We start from the raw sequence: 21,366 nt of genomic DNA on the forward strand, positions 1-21,366 counted from the left end.
GGTGCCGCGAAGATGTATCAGGATTTGAGGCAGCACTATTGGTGGAGGCGGATGAAGAAAGATATAGTTGGGTATGTATCTAGATGCCTCAACTGCCAGCAGGTGAAGTATGAGCACCAGAGACCGGGTGGATTGCTTCAGTAGATAGAGATTCCGGAGTGGAAATGGGAGCGCATCACCATGGACTTTGTATCTGGACTCCCAGGGACCTTGAAGAAGTTTGATGCCATTTGGGTTATTGTGGATCGGCTGACCAAGTCCGCTCATTTCATTCCTGTGTGTACCACTTATTCATCGGAGCAGTTGGCGGAGATTTATATCCGGGAGATCGTTCGTCTGCATGGTATTCCAGTTTCTATTATTTCGGACAGAGGTACTCAATTTACATCGCGGTTCTGGAGAGCCATGCAGCAGGAGTTAGGTACTCGGGTGGAGTTGAGCACAGCATTTTACCCCCAGACGGACGGACAGTCCGAGCGCACTATTCAGATTCTTGAGGATATGCTCCGTGCGTGTGTGATTGAGTTTGGAGGGTCTTGGGATCAGTTCTTGCCATTGGCAGAGTTTGCTTACAACAACAATTATCATTCCAGCATTCAGATGGCACCGTATGAGGCTTTATATGGTAGGAGGTGTAGATCTCCGGTGGGTTGGTTTGAGCCGGGTGAGGCCAGGCTATTGGGCACAGAGTTGGTTCAGGACGCATTGGAGAAGGTTAAGATGATTCAGGATAGACTCCGTACAGCCCAGTCCAGACAGAAGAGCTACGCGGATAGGAAGGTTCGTGATGTTTTGTATATGGTTGGAGAGCGGGTTCTGCTTCGGGTTTCGCCTATGAAAGGCGTCATGAGGTTTGGGAAGAAAGGGAAGTTGAGTCCGAGGTTTATTGGCCCTTTTGAGGTTTTGAGGCGAGTTGGGGAGGTTGCTTATTAGCTTGCCTTACCTCCTAGTTTGGCCGGGGTTCATCCGGTATTTCATGTTTCGATGCTCCGGAGATATCACGATGACCCGTCGCACGTGTTGGATTTCAGTTCAGTCCAGTTGGACAAGGATCTATCCTATGTTGAAGAGCCAGTGGCTATATTGGACAGGCAAATCAGAAAGTTGAGGTCAAAGGACATTGCTTCAGTAAAGGTTCAGTGGCGGGGTCAGCCGGCCGAGGAGGCGACCTGGGACCCCGAGCAGGATATGCGCAGCAGTTACCCTCATCTTTTCACTACTTCATGTATGTCTTTATGCTCGTTTGAGGACGAACGAATGTTTAAGTGTAGGAGGATGTGACGACCCGGCCGGTCGACTTAAGAATTAACGCCCCGATCCCCTATTAACTGCTTTCCCCAAGTCTATTTATGCTAATTTGAATTGCCGGGATGTTTGGTTTTGAGTTTCGGAGAGTTTTGGGACACTTAGTCCCTAAATGAGAGCTTAAGTGTTGGAAAGTTTGCCCGTAGTCGGAACAGTGTGAAGACGGCCTCAGAATGGAAATCCGATGGTTCCGTTAGATCCTTTAGGTGATTTCGGGGTTGGGAGCGTGTTCAGAATGTGTTATGGAGGTCCGTAGCTGATTTAGTCTTGAAATGCCGAAGTTTGAATTTTTGAAGTTTCCGGTCCGATAGTGAGATTTTGATCCGAGGGTAATAATGGAATTCTGGAAGTTGCAGTAGCTCCATCATGTCATTTGGGATGTGTGTGTAAAATTTCAGGTCATTCGGACGAGGTTTGGTTAGGTTTTTGATCGAAAGCGTGTTTTGATAGAATTTGAAGTTCTTAGGCTTAAATCATTGGTTAATTCGAGTTTCCGACGTCGTTTTAGGTGGTTTAAGGGTTGGTACAAGTTTGAATGATGTTATGGGATATGTCCGTAGGTTTGGTTGAGGTCCCGGGGGCCTCGGGTGTGTTTCGGGTGCTCAACGGAGCATTTTAGAGTTGTGCAAAGTTGTAGAAAATCCTTCAGCAGTTGCAGGTCCAATTCCTTCTTCGCGTTCGCGTCCTCCTCCACGCGTTCGCGTAGTGTAATCTGGGGGAGGACAAATTTCTTCATCGCGTTCGCGTTCAATGACCCGCGTTCGCGAAGCCCTATAGTTTCCTCCTTCGCGTTCGCAGCCTATCCATCGTGTTCGCATAGTCCAATTTGGCCCTGGGGGGGGGGGGGGGGGGGGGCTGAGCCCATTTTATTCATCGCGTTCGCGTGACTCTTGTCGCGTTCGCGTAGCACTGCCAGTCCAGGCCTCCGTGTTCGCGTACCATTCCATGCGTTCGCGAAGGGCAATTTTACAGCCTTCACTTTTTCTTCTTCGCGAACGCGAGCCTACTTCCGCGTTCGCGATGCATTAAATGACTGGACAGTTATAAACAATTCAAAGCCGAGGGTTAGCCATTTTTATCAAAACACAAGCTTGGGAGCTCGTATTTGGGAGAAATTTCAAGGGATTTTTGAGGGTAACGACTGGGTAACGATTCTCTATTCTCCTATGCTTAAAACCCACTAATCTAATCACGAATTCCTCCTTAATTTCGGATTTTTGAATGAAAGATGGGTAAAACTTTATAGACCAAATTATTGAGTTTTGAGTGGGTGTTTTACCTCTGATTTGAGAGATTTTTATGTGGTTAGACTCGTGAGAGTACGAGGGTTCTGAAAATGTAAAATTTATCCGGTTTCAAGACGTTGGCCTGAGGGGCATTTTGGTCATTTTACCTAATTTCGTGTCTTAGCTTTAAATTAAATAGTAGAATCAGTTGCTTGAGATGTTATTTACGATATGTAATTGAATTGAATAGATTTGGGCCATGTGGAGTCGGATATTCGTGGCAAACGTGTGGTTTCGAGTTGATTTTGGAGCCGATTTGAGGTAAGTGGCTTGTCTAACCTTGTGTGGGGGACCTTTCCCCTTAGGATATGATATTTGGTAATTGAATGACTTGTACATGAGGTGACGAGCGCGTACTTGAGCTAATTATTGAAAATCCGATTTTACTTTAAATGTTTAGACTGAGTTTCTTTCTTATCTGCTTATTCCATTTGCAACTATAGCCTGTGTTAGTTAGAAAAGCATGCTTAGTTGGTCTAAATTGCCTATTTGCTCAAGTTGCTTTGTTTGTACTACGTGAAGCATGTTAGGCTAGAACTACCTGTTGCCTTGCATCGTTGAACTTCATTTCTGGATATCTTCTTGCTGTGACTGCGTATTTACATTGGGACTACGGATGTGGGATTCCGGTAGCTCCCCCCCTATTTGTTTACTTTGGGACTACGGGTTAGATTCAGGTAGATCCCCCTGCACCTTTACTTTGGGACTACGGGTTAGATTCCCGGTAGATCCCCCTGCACCTTTACTTTGGGACTACGGGTTAGATTCCCGGTAGATTCCCCCTGCACTTTGATAGCTGGACTACGGGACGGTATCCCGGGAGCTCCTTGGACAGTTGATGAAAGGGACAACAAGACGGTATCCTGGGAGATCCTCGTTGTTGGTATTGATATTGAGCTGTTTTACTTTGTGTTATCTTATCCTCTGAGTGTTAATTGTTGCCTTGTATAACTTGTCTTACTTCATAGTTGTACTCATTATTTCTGTTTATTTCATGCTGTTGCAAGACTTATTATTATGTTTATTCTCAGTAGGGCCCTGACCTTCCTCGTCACTACCCAACCGATGTTAGGCTTGGCACTTACTCAGTACCGCTGTGGTGTACTAATGCCCCTTCTGCGCATGTTTTTCATGTGCAGATCCAGGTAGCTCTACCCAGGCGTATCATCCTCGAGGCGGAGAGACCTAACAGAGACTTCGAGGTACATCTGCCGCGTCCGCAGACCAGGAGTCTCTATCTTATTCTAGCTTTAGCATTAGCTTTTCCTTTCGTACTGTTGTTTTAGACATTATGGAGTTAGAGCAGTGTATTACCTTCCGTTAGCTTGTGTTCCCGTGAGTTTCCGGGTTTTGGGATGATATTGTAGACTTCCGCATTATTGAGTTGTATGTGCCGAGCGGCATTTATATACAGTTTTCTTTCTAGTTTGTTTAGTTTTAATTACTGGTTTCCGCAAGTTATGTTATTTCCGCATTGTTAGGCTTACCTAGTCGTAGGGACTAGGTGCCATCACGACATGTTCACGGAGGGCGAACTGGGGTCGTGACAAAGCGAATCCGCAGTCATGACAAGGATTATTAATACATTATTACTTTTGAAAAAGTTATTACACTTAAAAAAAATTACTAAAATATTAAATATCACGCTACGCAAGCGAATCCGTAATTTTAGCAAAAGAATTAATTAAATTAAAAATTAATTAAAGCTAGTAAAAATAGTATGAGATTATTGAATTAAAATATTAAGAGTTAATATCACGCTACTTAAGCGAGTCCGCATATGAAAAAGTCAAAACGCACCTACTAGTTGCCTTGCATTTAAATTAATTATTAAGGAGATTAAATTGTAAAGTTATTTTAATAAAAGAAAAAAACTGATTTCTTTCTTTTTATTATTATATATAAAAAGAGATATGGGATAATTAGTGATGGGCCAGCTCACTTATATTGAAAATGCCGGCCTGTTTTGGTTGTCATGGGCATTGGGTCCAATTTAAGTAACCACTTGGGCTGCTGGCCCCTTTAGAAGTTAAATGGCCATTGGGCCAAAGGTTAGTTATTAACTTTGGGCCTAGCATTTTATTTTTTATGCCCAATTTACTATTAACTATTGATAAACCATTATTATATTTGTAGGGGCCAATATTTTTATCCTTTTCATCACCTAACTACTATTTTATGCTCATAAAAATAAAGCCACAACAAAATACTTATAAAATAATAATTACAAGAAATAACACACAAATAAAAAATTTGTAAATGACATCACGGATTGTTGAACATTGGCTAACAAATATCAGGCAAACTAAACTCAATAAGCAACTAAAAGGAAAAACTTATAAAATTAAAAGAAATCATATTTTCTTTTCAAGAAACATGCATTAGCCTAAAATACGAGATAATCTTCCGGCTTCAAATATACATTACAACAGACAAAAAAAAAGACAACGAGCTATGAGCCAAAATGTTTAAAACATTGTGTCAACCACAATTAAACAAGAAGTTCAACATTCATTACACATGCTTACATACAAAATCCTACACGAACAAGATGTTTAATGCTCAAAAAGAAGCTGAAGAACACTTAAATCTGCTTCATTTCTATTCGTTCTTGACTCAAAATTATAGTATCACTTAGAGAGAATTACCTGGATAGCAGAAAAAAAATGTCAGCAGGGAAGAACTAAATTTCAGCAACAAAAGCAGCAGAAAACAACAGCAAAATCGTGTTTAAACAGCCCGAAAAACCTTAGAGAAGAAACCCAAACTCTAAAAGACTTATTCTTTTTGAAAGAGTTTTTACTCTAAGAAGCACTCATAAAGCTCACAATTTCAGCTTACTTTCTTTAAGTTCAGCTGCTGATTTTTACTCCTAAAATTATATTTTTTTTAGTGTGTAAAAATGTCTAGCAAATGTGTGATAGAACGTCTGTAAAATGAGGAAAGGGCAGCCCTTAAGTAGGCAAAGAAAGCCACTTTTTGGACATATTTTAGTTCACCAAAAGTCTGTCCGAAAGGACTAACTTTTGTGTGCTAAACACTGTTCAAAGGCTGTCCAAAAGGTTAAAGGACAGCTTGAAAATCTGCTATAGCAGAAATAAGGAGAAAAAATATCATTTCAACCACCCTAACATTAAAAGTAAGCTACTAAAGTACCCTAATACATGATTGAACCAACTAATCTTCAACTTTTACCAAATAACAGTACCACCCTATGTTTTTTAAACCAAAACACAAGCAACCATACAACTAGACTGAAGTTAGCAACCAAATAGATGAACATTAATTGTTAAGTAACAACTAGATTAAAAACATTTCAACATAATTCGAGAAGCAATTTGGAATCAAACGACCTAGTTAAAACATAAACTTAATTGAAACAATGGTTACAACCTAATGGAATTGGTTATGACCTAATTAGAACATTAAACTAACTAAAACTCATAGTAACTAAATAAAACAGGTAATCAAACTCAAACAAACAACAATTAACCGATATTAACTAAACTTTAAACGACAAGAGTCCATACGAGTTAGTGTTTTGTTGAAACTAAACTAGAACAACTATCCTAATTTAACAAAATCAAAAGCACGAATTACATAACATAAGCATGTAACACCAATTAAAACCTAATCCTAATTACTAATCAAAACAGAAACTATATTAAGCGTTAAACTAAGATGACCACTAACCTAATTAAAATTAAAAGGAGAGCTACAATCAAATAGCATTGAAACAACAAACCACAAGAACATAGGAAAGGTTTGGATTTTACCTAAGCGCTCGAGCTTCAAATCAGTAGTGTGACATAGATAGACGGTGAATTGACACCCACGCCTCTTTTTCTCGATGACAAATGCCGAAAAAATAAAAACTCCAGCGAACCGGGTTGAGTTCGGCATTGTGTCAAAGAGAAAAAGAGATTAAGGGGTCGTGTAGAGGTTATGTGGTGTGGCAGTGGCGGCGGGTCGGCGGTGGAAGCGGCAGTCCTGCGGTGGTGCGGATTTTGGGAGGGGTTTGAAGGAAATGGGGCTTGTATTTGTGGAGAAAAGGTTGGGAGGAAGAAATGGTGAAATTTTGGGGTAGTTTGGATGACGGGCGGCGCGACTAGGGTTTAGGTTTGTCAATTTTTGGTGGAGATTTAGGGAATTTAGGTCATGGATTTGGAATGAGGGGAGTGAGAGGAAGAGATGGTGAGATTTTGAGGTGGATTGGAGGTGGTCTGCCGGTGGCGGCGATTTTCGGCCGGCGGAGCCACCATGGTGAGCGGCGGAGAGATAGAGAGATGAGAGGGAGGAGAGAGGAAGAAGAAAAGGGAAATAAGGCAAAATGGGGGCAAAATTTGGCTTCCTAAGGCTTTAAATACCTAGGTGAGAGATTAAATTAGGACCGTTGGATCAAATCAAGATATGTGGCTAAGATTAAATCGCAGCCACTTAACCAAAACGACGTCATTTTGGCGCATCTGGTTGGGGTCTTGAGCTGGGCGGGTCCAATGTAATTGGGCCGCAGATTTGGTCCATGTTTTGGGCCAATTGTGCTTAAAATCCAACAAAATTAATCCATATTAACCCCATCACTCAATATTTAAGAACTCTAATTCTAATAATCTACAAACACACACAAAATAAATCTAAAAAAAGGTATAATGTAAGAGAAAAGAAAAAGCAAAAATTAGGTATTTACAGCTGCCCCTCTTTGCTCGAGAACGTGAAGAGTTTTCGTATAAAGAAAGTGATTGCCATAGCTAATTTTTGCTCGTGTATTACTCTGTTGAAAGCATTTTTGAAAAACGTGATCGAACTTTGCTTCTGAGGTTGCCTACATATCCTTGGCTATAAAGGAATCAGGTCAGTGTAGTTCTGGAAAATTTGGTAGCTAGGACTACCAGACACTGGAGTTAAGACTGCCGCTGCTGCTACTGTTATGGCTGTTACTGTTACTTGCTGCTTACATCAAAAGGAAAAGAGGAGAGAACTACATATGTCTGCAAACTAAGAGTTACAAAATTCCTATCTATGTGTCTTCTGAAGTCAAATCTTGATTCTTGACTTGCTTATTTGTGTTGACCTTAGTTTGGATCTTGATGCTCTTTGAAGAAAAGATTATGACTCAATCTCAGTGCTTGCTTCGAAATTGAGATGATGAATCTTCAGAAGCTGGGTTACTGACAGATTGTCAAAGTTAACTCCAACTAAACTGTGATCGAAAGACTTCTTTCTTCTGATGATAACTGAAACGGTAAGCTTCGATCGTCACAAACATTGCTCTACGGCGGGGCTTGCAAAGCCATCAAAGAAGAACAAAACGAACAAAATTTTCTGCCCTAATTTGGCGCTGAGAAAATTTTATGAGTTATTGGGTACAACTGCAGATCAACTTATTTTATTTGAAAGATGCAAAAATGATACAAAAGGCTCCTAATCCAGTGTGCTTCTCTTAGGAGTAGAACTGATAAAACTTAGACTAAGAGGTGCATCTACCATGGGTGACTTTGGGATGACTGCGAGATTAAAGGACTCGAACTAGGAATTGTGTCTTCTAGGATTAATGATACATATTAGGAAGTGTCTCCTATTAGAATGAACATGATTGACTCAATCAAGGAAGTGCGTCTCCTATAAGTGAGGTTGAAGGACTCGTACTAGGAAGTGCGCCTCCTAGGAATAAAGGTTCAGATTACGAAGTGCGTCTCCTACAATGTGAGGTTGATGGACTTGGACTAGGAAGTGCATCTCTGTGATTCAGATTAGGAAGTGAGTCTCCTATTGGAATAACTCAATCTAGGAAATGTGTCTCCTAGAGTTGGTGGTTCAGATTAGGAAGTGCATCTCCTATTGGATTAATGGTTTAGATTAAGAAGTGCGTCTCCTATTGGAATAACTCAAACTGGAAAGTGCGTCTCTTATGAATGAGGTTGAAAGGTTTGGACTAGGAAGTGCGTCTCCTAGGATTGATGGTTCAGATTAGGAAGTGCGTATCCTATTGGAATGGCTCCAACTAGGAAGTGCGTCTTCTACGATTAGTAGTCCAGATTAGGAAGTGTGTCTCCTATTGGATTAATGGTTTAGATTAGGAAGTGCGTATCCTATTGGAATAAGTCAAACAAGGAAGTGCGTCTCTTACGAGTGAGGTTGAAAGGTTTGGGCTAGGAAGTGCGTCTCCTAGGATTAATGATTCATATTAGGAAGTGCTTCTCCTATTAGAATTGCTTAAACTAGGAAGTGCATCTCCTACGGATGAGGTTGAAAGGCTTGGACTAGGAAGTGCGTCTCCTAGGATTGATGGTTCAGATAAGCAAGTGCGTCTCCTATTGGAATGACTCGAACTAGGTAGTGCGTCTCCTAGGATTGGTAGTTCAGATTAGGAAGTGCATCTCCTATTGGAGTAATGGTTTAGATTAGGAAGTGCATCTCCAATTGGAATAACTCAAACTAGGAATTGCATCTCCTAGGATTGGTTGAAAGGTTTGGACTAGGAAGTGCGTCTCCTAGGATTAATGATTCTATTAGGAAGTGCGTCTCCTATTGGAATTGCTCAAACTAGGAAGTGCATCTCCTGTTGAAAGGTTTGGACTAGGAAGTGCATCTCCTAGGATTGATGGTTCAGATTAGGAAGTGCATCTCCTATTAGAATGACTCAAACTAGGAAGTGCGTCTCCAAGGATTAGTAGTTCATATTAGGAAGTGTGTCTCCTAGGATTTATGGTTCAGAGTAGGAAATGTGTCTCCTATTTGAATGACTCAAACTAGGAAGTGCGTCTCCTACGACTGAGGTTGAAAGACTTAGACTAGGAAGTGCGTCTCCTAGGATTGATGGCTCGGATTAGGAAGTGCGCCTCCTGTGAATGAGGTTGCAAGACTTGTACTAGGAAGTGCATCTCCTAGGATTTGATGGTTTATATTAGAAAGTCCGTCTTCTATTAGAATGACTCAAACTAGGAAGTGCGTCTCCTACGAGTGAGGTTAAAGGACTTGGACTAGGAAGTGCATCTCCTAGGATTAATGGTTCAGAGTAGGAAGTGCGTCTCCTATTGGAATGACTCAAACTAGGAAGTGCGTCTCCTACGAGTGAGGTTGAAAGACTTGGAGGGAATGTAACCAGGGGTTGGCACCCTGTATCACTGAGAAATGATGTAACAGGGGTTGGCGCCCTGTATCACTAAGAGGGCATATAACAAAGGTTGGCGCCCAAACTAGAAAGTACGTCTCCTACGAGTGAGGTTGAATGGCTTGGACGGAATGTAACCAAGGATTGGCGCCCTGTATCACTGAGAAATAATGTAACCAGGGGTTGGCACTCTATATCACTAAGAAAGAATGTAACCGGGGATTGGCACCCTGTATCACTATGAGGAAACATAATCAAGGGTTGGTGCCCTGTATCAGTGAGAAGGAATGTAACCAGGGGTTAGGATACCTTGTATGAAAATAGAACCTCATTAAAGATTGTTGTACCTTATGGTTTCAGCTATGGATTGGTGTACCCTAGGGAGTGGTGTGCTTTATGTCAAAATGGAACCTCAACTAAGGACCGATGTACCTTATGCTGGAAAATGCAGCGGTTGATTATGTTATTATAGGCATATCTAGAAAGAAAAAGCATAGACATTGAAGAATTTACCTTTGGTGACATTCGTCCTTTCAGAACTTCATTTCTACACTACTTTGTTTCCTGCTTCAAACAAAGAAAGATTTGTGAGTTTTCAAAGTGGTCGGTTTGTGGCCTTGAATGCCCTGAGAAGTTTGAATATGCGGCCACCTCGTTGTTAGAAAACTGATTTGCTAGTAATGGTACTAAACGACTAGGAGGCTCTATATCGTGTTCTGGAAACTTTGGCTTTCGAATGTCGTGTCACGACCCAAACCGATGGGCCGTGACGGGCACCCGGTACTTTACTCAACCGAGTACCAACGTAACATGCCTTTCTTATTACATCATCGTATACACGTGACATACGGGCCTAATAGGCCAACATGATCATTTATAAATTCAAAACATAGGCCGACAAGGCCGTACAATCTTTCACGTACACGACATATGTCCACAAGCCTCTAAGAGTACATAAATATCATAAAGGTCGGGACAGAGTCCCGCCATACCAAACAATACACGTCTAAATCATACTAACCAAACACGCAACTCCGAAGCAAATGGAGCGCACCAACATCTTCCGCTGACCTGATAGCCTACTTGGAGGGCTCTCGACCTGTCTGTCTGGACCTGCGGGCATAAAACGCAGCGTCCCCAGGCAAAAGGGACGTCAGTACGAAATAATGTACTGAGTATGTAAGACAATATATTGAAAGCTGAAACTGAACTGATAATATAATAACTGCAAGTAGCTGGAAGTCAACGATGATCTGAAGATATGCTTACCTGCTGATACTGACTCAACTCTCTCAATATGGTAAGTAAAATAGCTGTCCGGCCCTATAAGGCTCAGCATATATATATATATATATATCTGCTCTGCCGTAGTAGGCTCGCTCATAGGCGCTCGGCCATACTAGGCTCTGTATCTCGACCAACTGGGCTCGCTCATAAGCGCTCGGCCAGAATAGCCTCGGTATAAATATAACTGCTCTGCCGTAGTAGGCTCGCTCATAGGCGCTTGGCCATACTAGGCTCTGTATCTCGACCAATTGGGCTCGCTCATAAGCGCTCGGCCACAGTAGGATCGGTATATAACTTACCATATGATCAGAGGTATGCCCAATAGGGGCCTGCCCATTGATTATAGCTCGATGGTAATGAAAATACTTTTAATACTATATATATAAACTCTCTGCTCTCTTGACTAGAAGAGGGAATACTCAAATGATTATGAAATCCCGATAAAGAGAATAGTGTAACTTATAAAACTAGAAAAATATACGTAAATTTCGGGACATGAATTTTTCTTTATGCCTCGTTATCAAACTTGTATAATGACAAGATCATGCCAAATGAAAGAAGAGCTTAGCCTTAACATAGTTGTTCTAGAAATTATTCGAACAGATCTGCTTTTGCAAAATGTGGACGAAATTCATACTTGGACGAACTTGTTCTGCTTTGCTTCCAACGTTTTGAGCAAAACAGAATGGATTAAATCAATTGTTGAACTTGAACTCTTTGGCTAAGAGTTCTTGGACGAAATGGAATGTCCCCTGGTCCCTCACGTTCTTTTGTTCAAAATCAGAAATGTAAAAATGTTGTTTTATCCATTCCTCTTTCTATATAAAAATCTTTACTAGATAAGGCATTTGTAAATTAGCCTTGACACATGTAAAGGTGGTTTATGACTCACCTTAAAACTAAGAAGGGGCTGCCACGTCCCTTTTTGGTATGATCTTGTTAATTTTATCCACTTATTAGTTAATCGGGTAATGTTACGTTACTCATTAATTAATCAATTACCCGCATAATTTAAAAATTATCCCAAATTACTTAAAATTTTATTTATTACTAAAATACTTCATATATACTTTATATGTTATACTACCGTGGTCATATGGTACCTTGCATGGTACTAGTCCATAAATACTGGGTATTTTAGCTTGGGCCGTATTTTATCCCAAAATGCCAAATTTGGACAAAATTTATTTTTTTTGACTTGCTCCCCCTTTCACCTTCATGAATTTACTAATCACTTGTGAAATAACATAATCCTTATGATCTCCAAATAATCTTTTACTTGGACTGATGTCAATTACCTTATGACAAATTCAACGTACAATACTTCAGGGTGCAACATCATCGTAACTTAATACTGCGAGGCGTAACATCAACGCAATATATATTACTGCGGAGCATAACATCGACGTAATACTGCGGGGCGTAACATTATCCCCCTTTGGAACATTCGTCCTCGAATGTTGACTGATGCACTTATCATTTTCATAACTTATATCTTTCGAATACTTTAGAACTTCTCTTGCCATCTAGGTGACTGTCCTGTGAATGAGTCCAAAGTCCAGGGCATTCCCCCCTTAGGCCTGCTTCTCACACTACAACTTGTAGTCTGAATCCTTCAAATCTCGTAACTGTTACTACCTTTTATCATGCATCCTGTACAATTTTGATCTTGTAAGTGTGCCCTATCTCTAGGGTTCATATATAGAGCTTGATAAGATGTCCCTTTGGGCATATATGAGTATACTGAAGTTCTTCGATCGGTACTTTGTTGAATGCACGAATATTGATCTACAATATACCACTGATAACTTGAAACTTCTTACGTAATACTTTGCCCCTAGGGCTTACGTTACCTCAAGGAATATTTGAAGTGATTCCCATAAACGTATCTCATAGTGTCTCAATGTGATTCACTTTGTGGGGGTATTCTAATTTCGTGCCGCCAGCGAAATCTTTTCTCCTTCTCTTTCAAATCATTTTTCAAACGAATAGGTGTAATTCACGTCCATAACTTGAATCTCTATTATAATACTCGCACCTCTGGTACATATACAATCCGGTGTGAGCTTCGTACTGACTTCTTATGAGGCTGGTACTTCTTCTAACTGGCTTCCTTGTAGAGCCATTATAGATTATAGTTGTTGTGTTATTTCTCTTGAACATCTAATATTAAGAGTGATTCTGTCATGTTCTCAAGCACAACTTCTATAATTTTTCTAGGTCCAATAATCTGACTCCTGATTTACTTGGGTGATGTAATTCTTTAATTTCCTCTTCCTTCTGATCAACCTTTACGTAGGCTTAAGCTATCTTCCGATCTGTGGCTCATGGTATCAGTTATTACCTTAGCCTTTCATGGGCGTTATGGAATATCCATGATACAATCTTCTAACAATTCAATCCTTTGTACATGCCCTGGGCTCAATTCTTTCTTTTAACTTATATCGGAGTCTTCTATGGTTGCATGATTATCAATATATATGCTGCCTGCATATGCTCCAAATTCTTGAGTGTATCCATAGCGTACTAACTCTGGATCATTGATCGAATAATTCCTTTCGTTCTATCTCAGCTTCCTTTAAACATGTGCAATTACTTTTCCTGGTCTTTCTGCCCCTTGTTGCATCTATACTTCGCTTATCTTGGTGCCCACACTTGCCAGAGTTTTCATACAACTCATATGATCTCGAATATTACTTTTAATTCTTACTTCCCGTTCATTAGCCATGGTAGGTGACACTTTCCTTTGGAATGCTTACAATGTTGTTGCGAGATTGTTGTTACACGACCATTTCCTCTTTAGGTCGTTGTGCTTAGGTTGAAGCCTTCTTTCTCATCTCCTTAGCTAGTCTTTTGTTGTAGTACTTAGGGAGAACCCTTGACTCTTGTAAAGATGCGAGCTTATTACGGACCTTTTTGATGTCCTTACTTTGCTGTAATCATCTGTAGTTGCTTACCTCCATGCCCTTGTGCTTGTATGGTTGCTTCTGAACTGATATTTTGAGTGCCTTCCTAGTGGCACTTTCTTTTATCCCCGCAACACTCATACGGTATCTTTAGCTACCCCGACTCTTGTTTGAATATATCTCAAGTACTATAATGATATTCTTCGAGGCTGAACTCTCCATGTTGGGTTCTACTATGTTTATCTCACACGATCTGATGACTCGTCTGTAACCTCCTGTTTAGCCATAACCGGGACCTTCCTGACCAATTACTAACTACTCGTTAGTCCATTCTCATATCAATATTCCTTGTAATCTTTCTTGGATTATTTCCTTTGTATTATCTTACATCTCGCACTGGCTCCTTATTTATTAATAACAGCTCGGGCAGGAACCTTTACTTCCTCTCCTTGACGTCGTTCTTGCACAATATTCTTGAATCGTAGCGTATCTTAAGATCTGGATAAGTGCCGTCTCATTCCTCTTTCATTTATCGCATTCTTCCTTTACCATTCCATAGTCACTAGAACCACTTAATTTTGACTTAATGCCACATTACTCCATATTCCCCCCTTTAGAGGTGTACTAAGAGCTGAAGCCACGAGGATCTACCTATAGATGTTTTACCTCTTCATCTTTGGCGTCGTTTCTCAACATCAATGATACTTACTCACCTTGCGGCAATCCTTCTATACCAAGGATGACGAAATTCCTTACTCGCAAGGGTGACACTTAGTGTAACTGGCACATATAGTCCCTTAAGCTTAACTTTGCTCACATTGCTTGCTTTAGGAAAGTGTTTTCCTAAATGACCATCCTCCGAATTCGTCATGGATCTTCTTCTGTTATCCATTCTATTATTGCCGGAACGCAATATGGAATTCTCATGATGCTGACTATTATCAAATCACTCAGTTCCTAATTCATTTTTGGTTTATCTTGTTCACCAGTCCATATTGATTTCTATTACTCTGGGTCTAACTTTCCCTTCTGTTAATCACGTTATAGTCGCGAACTTATTTCTCGAAATGAGGACGTGACTGTATGGCCTATATTCTTTTGTTGTCTTAAGGCCCATCTACCCTCGTCTCTCTCTTCATTTGACTATAGATTCTGTAATACTATCATCTTTTTGACCTACCGTTGTCATCCATGTATCACATCTTACTCTTAATGCTTCATTAGATCTCTTCTTATTTCCTGCTAACATTTCTGTCTATCACTTTATTCTGAAACTTCCAACAAGATATTCTTTCGCTTAGCTCTCCTTGCTTCATTCATCGGCTCTTCGGGTTGCTCAGCCCCCTTTCTCTACCAGGGATGAGAGTCACACTAAGGTAATATTTATCCCTTCCAGGCTTCCAGTGCCTATCTTCGGAATTTATTGATCCCACTAGTATTCTCATCTAATTGTAATATTCTAGAGTGCACCATCTGGGTGTCTCACAAGAAGATCTATTGGCACATTTGTAATACCCTTCGGAGATGTCAACTAACACAAGTAATCCATTCACCATTTTGGGTTACTCTAACCCCGACCGGATCTTGATATCCCATCTTTCTCTTAACTATATCTGTTAGCCCTCATAGGGCCTAACTAAAATGTGTGTGACCAATTGTACATACCTTTGTTACTGTTGAATATAACTCAAAAAGCTTATGTTCCTCTGCTTAAATTATAAACACTGTTAACCTTTATTAATTGGGCGATTCGTACCCTTCTTCATCTTGCTTCTTTTGCTTGTTGATGCTTGTATTTATCTTCTTAATCTCTCATTGTCTTTCACCATAAAGATGGATAGACATTCCTGCCTTAAGGCTTCTTATTAGGAAGCTTACACCTTTCAGTATACCCATGATCTACTAAAGACCTCACATTTACTTATCGTAGGCATTATACAAAAATCTAATTCCTCTGACTCAACTTTTCCACAACAATCTCTCTTTCCAACCTTCTTTTCGGATATAGGTATCGTCTTATTACGAATAGGATTTAGGAATTTGAATTCCTATGACTGAGCTCTACCACACGATCTAGAGTAAGAAGAAAGAGTGACAATCTTAAATGCCCTGTAGCCTCCTGCTTATAAGTGTGGTGCACGACACACCGATAAACAAAACTCTACTAGACACGGCTTGTAGACTCCCTAGGACAGAACTGCTCTGATACCACTTTTGTCACGACCCAAACCGATGGGCCGTGACGGGCACCCGGTACCTTACTCAACCGAGTACCAACGTAACGTGCCTTTCTTATTACATCATCATATACACGTGACATACAGGCCTAATAGGCCAACATGATCATTTATAAATTCATAACATAGGCCGACAAGGCCGTACAATCTTTCATGTACACGACATACTACAAACCTCTAAGAGTACATAAATGTCATAAAGGTCGGGACAGAGTCCATCCATACCAAACAATACACGTCTAAATCATACAAACCGAACACGCAACTCCGAAGCAAATGGAGCGCACCAACATCTTTCGCTGACCTGATAGCCTACTTGGAGGGCTCTCGACCTGTCTGTCTAGACCTGCGGACATAAAATGCAGCGTCCCCAGGCAAAAGGGACGTCAGTACGAAATAATGTACCGAGTATGTAAGATAATATACTGAAAGGTGAAACTGAACTGATAATATAATAACTGCAAGTAGCTGGAAGTCAAAGATGTTCTGAAGATATGCTTACCTGCTGATACTGACTCAACTCTCTCAATATGGTAAGTAAAATAGCTGTCTGGCCCTATAAGGCTCAATATATATATATATATATATATATATATATATATATATATANATATATATATATATATATATATATATATATATATATATATATATATATATATATATATATATATATATATATATATATATATATCTGCTCTGCCATAGTAGGCTCGCTCATAGGCGCTCGGCCATACTAGGCTATGTATCTCGACCAACTGGGCTCGCTCATAAGCGCTCGGCCAAAGTAGGCTCGGTATATATATAACTGCTCTGCCGTAGTAGGATCGCTCATAGGCGCTTGGCCATACTAGGCTCTGTATCTCGACCAACTGGGCTTGCTCATAAGCACTCAGCCACAGTAGGATCGATATATAACTTACCATATGATCAGAGGTTTGCCCAATAGGGACCTGCCATCGATTATAGCTCGATGGTAATGAAAATACTTTTAATACTATATATATAAACTCTCTGCTCTCTTGACTAGAAGAGGGAATACTCAAATGAATATGAAATCCCGATAAAGAGAATAGTGTAACTTACAAAACTAGAAAAATATACGTAAATTTTGGGACATATTTTTTTTTTGCCTCGTTATCAAACTTGTATAATGACAAGATCATGTCAATGAAAGAAGAGCTTAACCTTAAGATACCTGTTCCAGAAATTATTCGAACGGATCTACTTCTGCGAAATGTGGACGAATTTCATACTTGGACGAACATTTTGAGCAAAACAGAATGGATTAAATCAATTGTTGAACTTGAACTCTTTGGCTAAGAGTTCTTCAACGAAATGGAATGTCCCCTGATCCATCACGTTCTTTTGTTCAAAATCAGAAATGTAAAAATGTTGTTTTATCCATTCCTCTTTCTATATAAAAATCTTTACTAGATAAGGCATTTGTAAATTAGCCTTGACACATGTAAAGGTGGTTTATGACTCACCTTAAAACTAAGAAGGGGCTGCCACGTCCCTTTTTGGTATGATCTTGTTAATTTTATCCACTTATTAGTTAATCGAGTAATGTTACGTTACCCGGTAATTAACCAATTACTCGTATAATTTAAAAATTACTCCAAATTATTTAAAATTCTATTTATTACTAAATACTTCATATATACTTTATATGTTATACTACCGTGGTCATATGGTACCTTGCATGGTACTAGTTCATAAATATTGGGTATTTTAGCTCGGTCCCTATTTTACCCCAAAATGCCAAATTTGGACAAAATTTATTTTCTTTGACTTGCGCCCCCTTTCAACTTCATGAATTTACTAATCACTTGTGAAATAATATAATCCTTATGATCTCCAAATAATCTTTTACTTGGATTGATGTCAATTACCTTATGACATATTAGTACTTCAGGGTGCAACATCGTCGTAACTTAATACCGCGAAGCGTAACATCACCGCAATATATATTACTGCAGAGCGTAACATCGACGTAATACTGCGGGGCGTAACATGTCGCCTCCGACTGTTTCATAACCGGATGTCTGAAGTGTTGCTGAACCTTGTCTATAGAGAAAATCATTACTTGGGCGGCTTTTTCCTTTAAAAATCAAACTTGATTATTTTGCACCCGATATCAGTTTGTATCTGTGGTGTTATCAGCTTTGCCCATGAAGCAAATGTTGCTTAGCGACCTTTTCGATTTCTTTGAAACACTTTGTTCGGCTTATCAGAGGAGATCACTGATGGATTCATGCCATTGTCAATGCCGCGTATGCCCCACATTCTTTATTTTGCACTTCCAGGAAACAGTGACCAATTTTGTGGCTGTCACGACCCATTTTCCATAATAGGTCATGATGGCGCCTAACACCGTTGTCAGACCAGCCGATGCGGAATGTGATTAAGTTCTCATTTTACTTTAGCCAAAGACAGTTATACTAGATTTTCGAATTTAAGATAAGACCAGTAAAGATCATAAAGTGCTAAAATAGCGATACAACCCCAAAATAAATGTCTACTACTGTGTGTGCCAGAACCTGGTGCCACAAGCTACGGGCGACTAGTAGAATATACACAAAAGAATAATACACTATACTACTGTTTGAATCAAAATAGACAGAAACAAAAGTACAAGAAAGGACTTCTTCGGCTGCGGATCGGCATGAAAGAGAAGCAGCTCCCCGTAGAAGTCCCCAAGCGTGCTCACTGATGCGCACCAGGATGTTGTCCAGATCCACCTGCCTCAAATCCTGTACATTTAAGTACAGAAGCGTAGTATGAGTACATAAACCACATGTACTCAGTAAGTATCCCGTCTAATCTCGAAGAAGTAGAGACGAGAGGTCGACTTGATACTTATTAAGGTCAAGATAATATAATAGTAGAGTGAGATATACAGCATGAAGAATTTCCAATAACACAAGTTTAAGAGAAGAGTCATATTCATGTTCTTGACATAATTAAACTGCCAGTTTTCCCTTTTTCATATTAAACAAGTGATCATGTCATATCTAAATGTAAGCATATAAATCATGCACAATCATGCCGAGGTCGACGGCCCGCTCCAACAGAAAATAAAGTGTGCACTGCCGGGGTCGAGCGGCATGAACCATAGATGCATCTATTCTCACCGAGGCGATCGGCCCGGTCCATAATCATCAAGAAAATATCAGGAAAGCACATAAGGCTCAATTACATACAAGGGAATTCCTACCAAGACTCAACAACTCATAAGTTCACTTTTCATTTCCTCAAGTCTCTAGCAAATCATAAATGATCATATTGGCAATTTAAAACAAGAAATATTCCCCAATTAGACATGACGCGGGTCCTAAACTACCCGAACAATTATCATTATAGTAGCTACGCACGGACTCTCGTCACCTTTCAATGTCGAAGAACGAGCCCAAGTCCTTAATTCGAAGCCGAACAATCCCAAACTAATCAAACGAAGTAAGAACTAGTAAATAAAGGCTTACGAGGTCGAACTCTAACTACTTAGGCAATTTTCTAACCATTAACACAAGTTTCCTAAATTTCGACCCCGGGCCCACGTGCCCGGATTCCGAGATTTTTCTAAGGAAGTTGTTCTCTATCACCTAAGGATCACAAATATATGATTTCTAGTTCATTACATGGCAAATTTTTATGATAAATTCTTAGTTTTATTAAAACTCTAGGTCTAGCTCAAATCCTTGATTTTTACTAAATTTTTGGTGTTTAATCTACCTAATATACATGTATTTAAGCTAAGGATGAAGGGAAATTACTTACCTTACCAAGTTATGTGGAAACCCTCTCTTGGAAGAACCCAAATCGCCTAAGTGTAGAGTGAAAAATGAGAGAAATGAGTTTGAGTTCGTATTAAATGAACCCTTCTGCCCCCAGTTATTTTTGCATCTGCGGAAGTATTTCCGCTTCTGCGGAATTTGGCCGCTTCTGCGGCTTTTGGGATTTGGGGCTCGACCGCTTCTGCGGTCTGGGGGCCGCATAGGCAGAACCGCTTCTGCGGTCCCTGGGCCGCTTTTGCGGTTTCCCCTGGCCTGCCCCTTCTCGGCTTCTGCGATCTAATGACCGCATCTGCAGTCCCGCTTCTGCGGTCCAAGAACCGCAGATGCGGTTATGACAGAAGCAGCAAGCTTCAGTCATTTTCCAAATTTTAACTTCACTCGAGCCTCGCTCGTTTGATGTTCGTGGCACCCGTGCCCCGCCCGAACATACCGACAAGTCTGAAATCACGAGGCTGACCTACTCGAACCCTCGAAACACTCAAAACAACGCTAAATCGAGGAATCAACCCCAAAACCAAATGAATCAAATCATTGAACTTCAAGTTCTTAATTCTCCTCCAACGGGTCAAAACGCCCTTAAACTACTCGGATTGACACCAAATTTTACGGGTAAGTCTTAACTGATATTTTGGACTTGTACCAAGTTTCGGAATCGAAATCCGAACCCGATACCTAGGAAAACAATGATTTCTTAGTTTATTTAAACCTTTGAAACTTTAACTTAACAATTTCACATAAAAATTCATTACTTGGGCTAGGGACCTCGGAATTCGATTCCGGGCATACGTCCAGGTCCCATATTTTCCCACGGACCCTCAAAAATTGTCAAATCACGATTCCGGGCCCGTTTCCCCAAAATGTTGACCGAAGTCAAACTTGGCCTTTTTAAAGAAACTTAAAGAAGCAACTAGACTTATTCTTGCTCAAAACTATTCTAACTTCCGAACCACCTGTCCCCGCAAGTCATAAATTAGCTAAAGCAAGTTCAGGAAGTCTTATTTAAGGGAACGGGGTTCAAAAAATACAAAATGACCGGTCGGGTTGTTACAACTTTTGTGGGTATAAGTTGAACCTTTAGGATATGAATTGAAATTTTTGTGTATGAATTGAAATTTTAGGATATGAATTGAGCCTTTCGGATATGCATTGGACTTTTAGTTTATGTATTGGAATTTTAGTTTTTAAATTAAAATTTTAGTATATGAATTGAACTTTTGTGGATATGAGTTGAACCTTTATGATATGAATTGAACCTTTAGGATATGAATTGGACTTTTAGTTTATGTATTGGAATTTTAGTTTATAAATTTAAATTTTAGGATATGAATTGAACTTTTGTGGATATGAGTTGAACCTTTAGGATATGAATTGAATCTTTAGGATATGAATTGAAATTTTTGGATTATGTATTGGAATTTTAGTTTATAAATTGAAGTT

The sequence above is a fragment of the Nicotiana attenuata genome, chromosome 3 (assembly GCF_001879085.1).
Source record: "Nicotiana attenuata strain UT chromosome 3, NIATTr2, whole genome shotgun sequence".
NCBI lineage: Eukaryota > Viridiplantae > Streptophyta > Magnoliopsida > Solanales > Solanaceae > Nicotiana > Nicotiana attenuata.